The sequence below is a fragment of the Aptenodytes patagonicus genome, chromosome 1 (assembly GCF_965638725.1).
Source record: "Aptenodytes patagonicus chromosome 1, bAptPat1.pri.cur, whole genome shotgun sequence".
NCBI lineage: Eukaryota > Metazoa > Chordata > Aves > Sphenisciformes > Spheniscidae > Aptenodytes > Aptenodytes patagonicus.
In genome coordinates, this window is record NC_134949.1 from 209,599,090 (window position 1) to 209,608,520 (window position 9,431).

Below are 9,431 nucleotides of genomic sequence, written 5' to 3' on the forward strand. Positions count from 1 at the left end.
CACATGTTGGGGCTGTTTAGAGGAGAAACTGCTGATGGGAGCAGGAAGCTTTGGGGAAACCCTGTTTGTTGGTGAAGAAGGCACCGAGTCCTGTTGTTCTGAAAATGGTGGATCCTTTGCTTCCCGCCAGGGCCCCTCCAGCTGCCACACTCCCCCGGCAGGTCCCGCTGTGGGGCCGTGCCTCCCCTGCCTATACCTGCTCTCCCCTGGACCAGAGCAGTGCTCCCCGGCATCTGGGGTGGAGCCTGCTCCTGCCCCGCGCACAGGAAGGACGTTAGGGGTGGTTCTGCAGCTATCTTCAGAGAGGGCTTGCCTAACCCGAGAACATTTTTTTAGTGAGATTTCCATGTGAGAGGTAGAAATCACATTTGCCTATTTGGGATGTTTTTGACCCAACTTGCTGGTCTTTTTCTCATTGCTGAGTTGTGGTGGGGTTGCTTCACTCATTTCAAATGAGCGATGTATTGAATGGTAGAGCACGTGTTGGAAAACATCAGGAGAACTTACGAGCTTTTCTGTGCCAAAAAATAAAAGTGCACCTGGTTCAAATGTTAATCTACAATATTGCTTTGATTGGACAACAATCTTTGCTAAATTAGATAACCACTAGTGTTGTGGTTTAACCTCAGTTGGCAACTGAGTACCACACAGCCGCTCGCTCACTCCTTCCGCCCCCACCCCGGTGGGATGGGGGAGAGAACTGGAAGAGCACAAGTGAGAAAAACTCATGGGTTGAGATAAATACAGTTTAATAATTTAAATAAAATAATAATAACAATAATAATAATAATAATGTAGTAGTAATAATAATAATACACAAAGCAAGTGATGCACAGTACAATTGCTCACCACCCGCCGACCGATGCCCAGCCAGTCCCCGAGCAGCGGCCCCCCCGGCCAGCTTTCCCCAGTTTATGTACTGAGCATGACGTCACATGGTATGGAATGTCCCTTTGGCCAGTTTGGGTCAGCTGTCCTGGCTGTGCCCCCTCCCAGCTTCTTGTGCCCCTCCAGCCTTCTCAGTCGGTAGAGCATGGAAAACTAAAAAGTCCTTGGCTAGTGTAAGCACTACCTAGCAACAACTAAAACATCGGTGTGTTACCAACATTGTTCTCATCCTAAATCCAAAACACAGCACTGTACCAGCTACTAGGAAGGAAATTAACTCTATCCCTGCCAAAACCAGGACAACTAGTTGTTGTGTATTTGTCTGGGCCAGAAAATGCTACGGCTGTCCAGATGTGAGGGATGGCAGTTATCCCACCTTACGAATCTGAATTAAAGTAAGGATTAGATCTTGCTTACGTGTTAAGAAATAGTGTATCCTTGACAATGTCTTCTGAGAATTTGTAGAAATATTATTTAGAGGTTACATTTTTGAGGGATTTTGAAAGGAAATGGATCACCCCTCAGATCTCTTTGCTGTAGGTGATTATTGCATGAACAGTTCGCTAAAGGTTTTGTGCTTCTTAAACCCATCAGCATCAACAGGCTGTGTTTGAAGACTATTAACTCTCCATTGCAGCAGAATCCAGGGGAAACACCTACATTTGATTATTGAAGTCTGGATGCCACTATATTTGTAGTGCAACCACAAAAATGTTTTAATTAGGTGATTATTCTATACTGTCACTATAACAGGACAAAGATCATGCTTGTGGCAGTGTAGTATGTTATATTTCTAAACACAGTATTATATCTGGGTTTATATTCATTTTAATTTTAATCTGGATACTTGGTTCCTTCCCATGTAGAATGCTCCCTTTGAGGGGGGATAGTATTTTATTCTCTGCATTAGTGGTATAATCAGTGGTAACATAATGTAGGTTTTATCTGAAAGTACGTAGAAGTATGTATTCACTCAGACTTTGGCTAATCTTCAAAACGCAGGACCATCTTGTGGCATGGTGTGAGTGCACAGGCAGTAACTAATCTTAATATATAGACCACTGAAATCAGAATTGTGTAAAATGCATGTGAGATTACAAACACATCCCATTAACTACGGATTGTTCTTCCAAGGCTTTTAAAATATGACTATAATAGTAGATTGTAAATCCAATTCAAACGAATTGGGCCGGACAGGACTTCTGCTGATCTGCAAGGAGCGGGGAGCAGTGCGGGGCAGCATGCCAGCTCAGATTCTCCATCGCTTACACTAGGACAGCTTAGTGATTTGGCTGGCTTATATTCTGAACTGAAAACTTTAAAACTCTGTTTCATAGACACAGGCTGTGATTTAACATCATACAAAAGATTTTTGTGCCACATTGTCGGTAACTCACGTTAAGATGTGTATTAATGCCACCAAGAAGCTCTGGAAGGTCTTCCAAGCTTTTGGCGAGGACAAGGTTGATATTTTTTGTCAATCCTTCTGTCAATGACCCCATGCCCTTGCCATCCCCATGATGCAAGGCTCTTGTTTCTCTCCTTGTGACCCCACTGGATGCAGGGGGCTCCTCTGGCAGCCTGGGAGGGTGGCCAGGCACGCGCCGGTAGTTGTGCACACCTGGTGTCCTACCCTTCCTCACCCTAAATTCCTACTCCTGTTCCTCTGGAGTGGCTACCTGGGTGAAGAGGAGGCAAAGCTGACTTGCAGAAGGGCTCTGCATCACAAACTGGCACCGTGGTGCGGTCCAGGCTCTGGACAGAAGAGGTACTTGAAGCCTGGCCTTGCAAAGTCCTAAGCACGGGGTGCTGGTCCCCCGAACCTGCTCTGCATGGGACGGGGTCCAGATATACAGCGCCTACCCTCTGTCTGTCCCACGGATCAGAAGGAATTAGGTGCAGATTCTTTAAGAAAGATGCATCGCTTCAGAGCACAAGTGACACATGTATTGCTCCTGGGGAAACAAATGTTCTGTTAATGAATTGCATATGCCAGATCATCTGGTACCTCTGAGAGAAGGTGCATGGATGAGTCTTTAACATGTATCTTTTTAACATTGGAATAAGCTGACGAAAAAATCCAGCTGTCACTTGCATTAAACCCAAGTATCCAAATAAAAATGTGTGACATCCAGCCTCCCTCCAAGGTTTGGTTACATCAAAAATTATCTGGCATCAGAATGTCATGATGTGTTGGAAAAAGAAAAAAATAGTGTGGCAGTAATTGAGTGGTGACATTATCTGTGCTAGAGTCTGAGGGAGAGGATGAGCTTTTGGACATCAGCTATTTTGGGACTTTTGACCTTTCCTAAGTTGCACATACTCAGTTCTATATGATGTGATGTCTGGGACAAGCATATCAGTTCTTGTCAGCACCATTCACTCACACTTTATGTATTGTGGCATATTTCATTGAGTTATACATATCTGTCTTGTAAATATATATTTCAAGCAATTTAGGAAGTTTGACAGAGAGAAGCTGCACAAGCTACATGATCAATCATGAACAATTTTGAGCAAGCAGACAGAGATTCCTAAAAATGCGAAGTGAAGGATCCTGGGACTGTCTTGGTCTTCCACGAAAATTCAAGTGTTAAGCAATTTAAGTGTTAGACCTGATGAGAATCTGATGAGCTGTGATGTTACAGCATTTAATTTTTAACTTGGGGCTACACCTAAACCTATACTCATCAAACAGCGTCTGAGGTGTTGGAGTCTCGCCCTCCTGAGCTCTCTCTTTGCAGTCCTGGGAGGGAGCAATTCAGCTCACCTTGGAGATGCCAATATTTGTGTATTGAGATTTCCTGGTTTGGGTGCCTAGTTTTAGGTGGAACCAAGCCAAGTCAAGAGACCCCAACCAAGCGCAATGCCCTGTTCTTATGGGCATTGGTGTCTGTAGTAAGGGGCTATCCAAGCTGGACGTTTTACAATTTATGTGAGAGATGAAAGGTACAGAGAGATCTGCTTAGCAACTATGGGAAGTCCACGGCTGGTTCAACAAGATTTGTGTGCAGTGGTATCCAAAGTGTGCATCCTTCACTCCTCTCCTGATACAATTTAATTTTTATCTTGTATAAGAGCATTCAAGACTGAAAGTTATAGATTTTATAGAAAAGAGCCAGAAGGAAAAATCTGATTTCTTGTACAACACAGGTCAACACATTGCATCCAATTGCTCAGAATCAAATGTGTAGGTTTTAGTTAAGTTGCAGTATCTCTTTAATATCTTGATATTAAATTCCCAAAGCAATATCGAATTAGTCTCTTCTGGAAGTAGGAGAATTGAATGTTTTCATGAGCTGGCTCTTGGATATATAAAAAGTGAACAGAGAAAGTTACAGTTCTCAGAGTCCTCTGAGAGTACGCAGCCTCCAAGTGCAGGTTCCCATGCCCTTCAGGACTGATGTATTTTTGTTAAGCTACCAGTTGGGAACAGTTGTGATATTTTCACCTTAATGGTATGGCCTGGGGTCAGTATCACCAAACTCAAGCCCATGACATCACCCTATTCAAAATAAACTTTATTTTACCAGCTCATCTCCAGCCGGTCTCCCTAGCTGTCAATACCATGAGCAGAGCTTGCGCAGCAAGGCAGAAAGATCACTGGGACTACAGGTGAAAGGTGTGTTTTGTTCTCATAAATCACAGTGTCAGAGTGTCCAGAGTATCCCAAAAGAACAGACAATGTATACTGAAACTACATTACAGACAACTTCCAAAGAAGGCATTAAAGAAGATGGCTAAAAAAATTATAGAGACATATTATTATTGTACAAAATAAAATTTTCATGTTTATTTAAGAATGTTAAGATGTTTTTATAGAAATACCAAAGTTCATTATGTACTGATGGCTGGAAACAGTGCAGTATCTCCAGAAGTACAGGTCACTGAAAGTTTATATAAACAGCAGCTAACAACAGCGGTTGCAATTTAGGAATATTCTTGATGCTACAGCAGTCCAGGGCGATGTTGCTGCTCTTCAGCACCATCTATTGACACCGTATCTAATTATTTTAATTAGGAACAGCACTCTGATAAGCAAAAGTGCACCTTTCACAGCACAACAATGTGACTCAGTAAATGCATAACCAAGGGGGTGATTGGAAATAGGGTAAACGTGGCAGGAAGAGGACTGCACAAGAATATGGCTGCTTGCCAGTAGTCCAGAAAAGATTGGTTTTGCTTTAACTCATTTTTATTTAAATAAATATTATTTAATAAACTAGATATAGCTCATCCATACACAGATCTTTGTAACAAAGTGGGGAATGTTTTAGGTTTTAGCTTCGAACTATTGAACCAATAAAACACCCCCTGGTGTTCTTGCTTTGCTCTAGTGTTTGCAGCAGAGCTCCTTCAAATCAGTTGTGAGGAGACTGCGATGCTCCTTGAAGCTCAAAAATCTTTGTAATTTGTCTCCCTCTACCATTAGTGTAAGTGCCTGTTGGACTTCCCTGAAGAAATTACTTTCTGTAATAAAGTTTATACGTGGCATGTGTTAAAAAAAAAGAAATCCTGCTGGGTAATCCTATCTCTTGTAACATCTGTAAATTAATTTGTTTCTTGAGAGCAAGAATGTTTTATAACTCACAACAAAGCTAAAGTGGCACGACTAAATTAAGAGAAGCATTCAGGCAGCTGGAATGCAATTACAGCATAAACATACACATTGTGTTAATGCGATATTAAGGTTATGAATTTAGTGAAACAGTAATCAGCATGCACAAAGATACGGTTCTTTCCTTCCTAAAGTGTTTGTCTAGTTGTGCTAACATGAGAAATGTCTGCATTAGCTAGATACAATCTGAGGACTACCTATGAATTTCATGCATGCAGATGTGAGATGCCATCTTATCTCTGTGATGCACCAGCTCGTGGATGGCGTCCACACACTGTGCTCTGTCAGAGAGATTTTGCTCTTCTTCTGGTGGTTTTCCTTAGTCTAAGGGAGGTGTTTGGCAGGAAATGCATGGTTGCTCTGTTTGCACAGAAACATGGGGAGGCAGGGCAGGGTGCCAGGCACCACTTTCCCACCCCTAACCCTTGCGGGACCTGCCGTGGGGCTTCCCCCAGGGCAGCAGGGAGGACCTGCGGGAGCCCGGCCCTTGGCTGGGATGCGTTGCAGCCGGTGTGGTTGTCTCAGGATCTCAGTTTCCAGTGGAGCATCATCTGCCAAAGGTGGGTGTCCCTTGGTCTCTGCAAAGAGCATCCACCATGGCGACGGGCTGTCATGAGCTCTCCAGTAGCATCGGTCTGTGCTCATGAGGACAGGGTGAAGGTACAGGGCCCCAAATTATCTTAACTGCAGTGAAACCTGGGTCCAGCCTCACTTTCTGGGGCCCACTTTGAAATACACAGGTGACGAGTTTTCCTGGAAGGGATTTGCAGCAGGGGGTGAGGAACACCCAGCAGGATTTGGAGCCACCTCAGCCCTCCATCCTGGTGAGGACCTTGTACAGACGCAGGGTGCAGGGTTGCTATGTAAGACTGACAGACTGGCTTCTGCCTGTCTGCATCGACTCAGGATGCAAAACACTGTACAAGACACATTTTCCCAGAGCCCGGTCACTGGCGCAACCTTATGGCTGTGTCCGTACCAGTAAATGAAGAGGCTGTTTTCTGGTCCCTAAGCCAAGGGCACAGTGGCACAGATGGAGCTGCAGGTTCAACCACAGCTGAGGTCTTGCTTCTGCAAAGAGGAAGGCATTCCCAGCTTCACCGCAGCTCGTATGTCGAGGGATCTGACAAACACCAGAAAAACACTAAATTTAACCTCTGTCTTGTATTTGCTTTTTTTTTTCTGTTTTGCTTGCTGTGAATGTATTTCTCTGCTTTTCTTACCCAAATAATATAAAAATCAGCTTCTTTGGCAGGTTGGTCTAGCAGAAAGGAGAAGGGAGCAGGAACAAAAGGAACCCTCCACCGAGGTGTGCTTCCTCACACACAGACTTGCAGTAACTTGTTTTTTTCAGAAACTGTGAAACATCATGTAATTTGGCTGGTGCTCAAGCTGTGGTCTCCTGGAGTGGTGCAGAGCGGAGACTGCCCAAGGCAGGGTGCTGGGGGCGGGTGGCAGTATACCCCTGGGTGTTCACCAGAGCCTGAGAAAAGCAGCTCCCTGAACGGGAATGGCAGCAGTTGGAGGAGACACTGCGCTGGGTGAGCCCTTCGGCCATTTCAGCACAGCAAACAGCATCCGTGGCCACACTGCTGTGGGCTGGCTGTGCTTACAGCTGGCAGCGGCGTCCTCTTTGCATAGTACTCATCCCTTGTCTTCCCTGGGCTCTGTGGAAATCCCTGGTGGCTCTAAGATGTTGGTTGTTATTTTTGGGTTTTCTTTAGTTGCAAAGAGTCTGAAAAGGTGTGAAGGGTGAGTTGCAGTCCACCAGCAGAATGGTTTTATCTCCTGAAATTGAGGATGCAACTCACATGCCCTGGCAGAAAGCACGGGGGATCTGTCTGATGGGTGAAGTCCCCCAGGAGGGTGCTGGGAGGCTGCAGAGGGCAGTGGGAGCCCAGCCCGGTGCAGCCTTGTCCACCCTGCCCACCTGGAGTGGCTCTTGCCAGGAACCATGTGCCGGTTTGGTTTCAACGGAGGCTGACTGATTCACTCCCAAGATACTATCTGGGAGGGAAATGACCTTTTAGCAACATGGATGATCAGGACAGCAGGATCCAGGAGTCAGTGAGGAAGGTAAAATATTCAAGACCCATTGACTGGCCCTGCGTGCAGGTGGTGTGACACAGCTCATGTCCCTACAGCACACTCCCTTCCTTAAAGCTGGGGCCGCATGGATCTGCCTTCCAGCATGAGCTGCTGGTCTGTGCTGGTCTTCCCTGAATTTGTCTGGGGAAGTCCAGCCAGCACAGGTCACAATTTGCCAACCTTTATTTTATTTTCTATGTTTCATCCAGTGAAAGGTGTGGCAGAAGCTAGCTGCACCAATAGCTCAGGCAATGTCAAAGGGGAGGACCCAGCAATTCTTCCATGTCCCCAGGTCTGGCTACGCAACATGATCCGGTTGTGACACCATTTCAGGAGACTGAGCTGGGGTAAATGTACCAGGCCCACCACACTCACGCTCCAGGTTCCTTTTATATTGTCCTTTGCTCCCCTCTGCTGTGTGCTTTCTGCAATGAATCATTTGGGTGCCAGGAATCTGCACGTACTTTGTCCAGGAACAACCAGTGATGAGTGTTAGTGCAAACTTCATTAATGCCAGTGTGATGACAGTCTCTTAAATGTCAAGCCCATGTGCATGCCTGGGCCTTGCTTTCTTTCAGGGAGGTCTATTTTTGTTAGAGGGCAGCCCGTGAATTTGCAGAGCACGCACTCTTCATCCCTTAACGCTGCTCTGCAAAGTCAGTATTGTCCACTGCGACGGGCTGCAGTGTTTGGGATGAGGGAGAGACAAGTCACCCAGAGGAGCGAGCGAGTCATTTCAGAGGCTCCAGTGAACTACTATGACTGTTGCTAATAAAACATAAAATGTTCCATCAAACACCCATCTGGGTTTTCTGTAGGTGTTTTTAAAACTCCTTGCAATTTCGAGGTGTCTGTTGTCTCTCCCACCTACAGTCCCTTCACAGATGTTTTGATCGCTTTTGAATAACTGCTAGGAAAAAAGATACTGCATCAAGGGAAGGGAATGATTTATCCAAGCATGAAAGACATTTCAAAAGACAAATGTCCCAACCCAGGCTGTTAACCTTAAGACTCCAACATGAGGATTATGGTCTACTGAGAGCTAGCAACTTTTTTGTAAAGAAAAGGACCTTTCATCTTAGTATTGAATGAGGAGAATTGAAGAACTCCTACCCTTTCTTTTGGTGAAAGAGTACAACTGTATTTTAGTAGCATTATTAGGCTGCTGGCAGAACTCAGAGTCAGTTTTGTAACAAACTGAATTAAGATTGTTTTAAAGAAGACCTGCATTTTGCTTTTTAGTTTGCTGGTAGTGTTATGAAGTTTTCCACAGGGACTGTTTCAGTTTGCCACAGGTCATTTAACTGCCATTCAGTTAGGAGAAGTGACAGATCAGAGAAATTTCATTAAAATAATCCAATATTCAGTTTTGATTATAATTTGGGGATGCTGCGTGTTGAGTTACTCGTCACTGGATCAACCTTTAGCCTCAAGGAAGACCTCCTCTGAGGATTGTGCCCCATGTCCTCCAGACAAAGCTGATGGATTCGTGTTCATGAAGTACTGACCATGTACCAAAACCGAGACTGGTCATGGCCAGGTCAGTGCAGCACAGGTGCTGACCTGTGACCAAATCCTTCATGGTCTTCCCTTAAAAAAAGGAAGAGAGACCAGATGACAGCTGCCAATCTAATTTCTCCCAGTAAGGGATTGTCCTATGGATGCTTTTGCTGGATGAATTTTGGTCACATTCCTGCTTTGATTGACTAATACTGGCTGAAATGAACTTGTACACGTTGGTCTCCCCTTTCTGCGATCAACCATAGCAAGGTTAGTCCTGCCTGACTATGGACATATCTCTCTGCAGTGTCTCCTGGCAGCATGGTCTGGCAGGTGG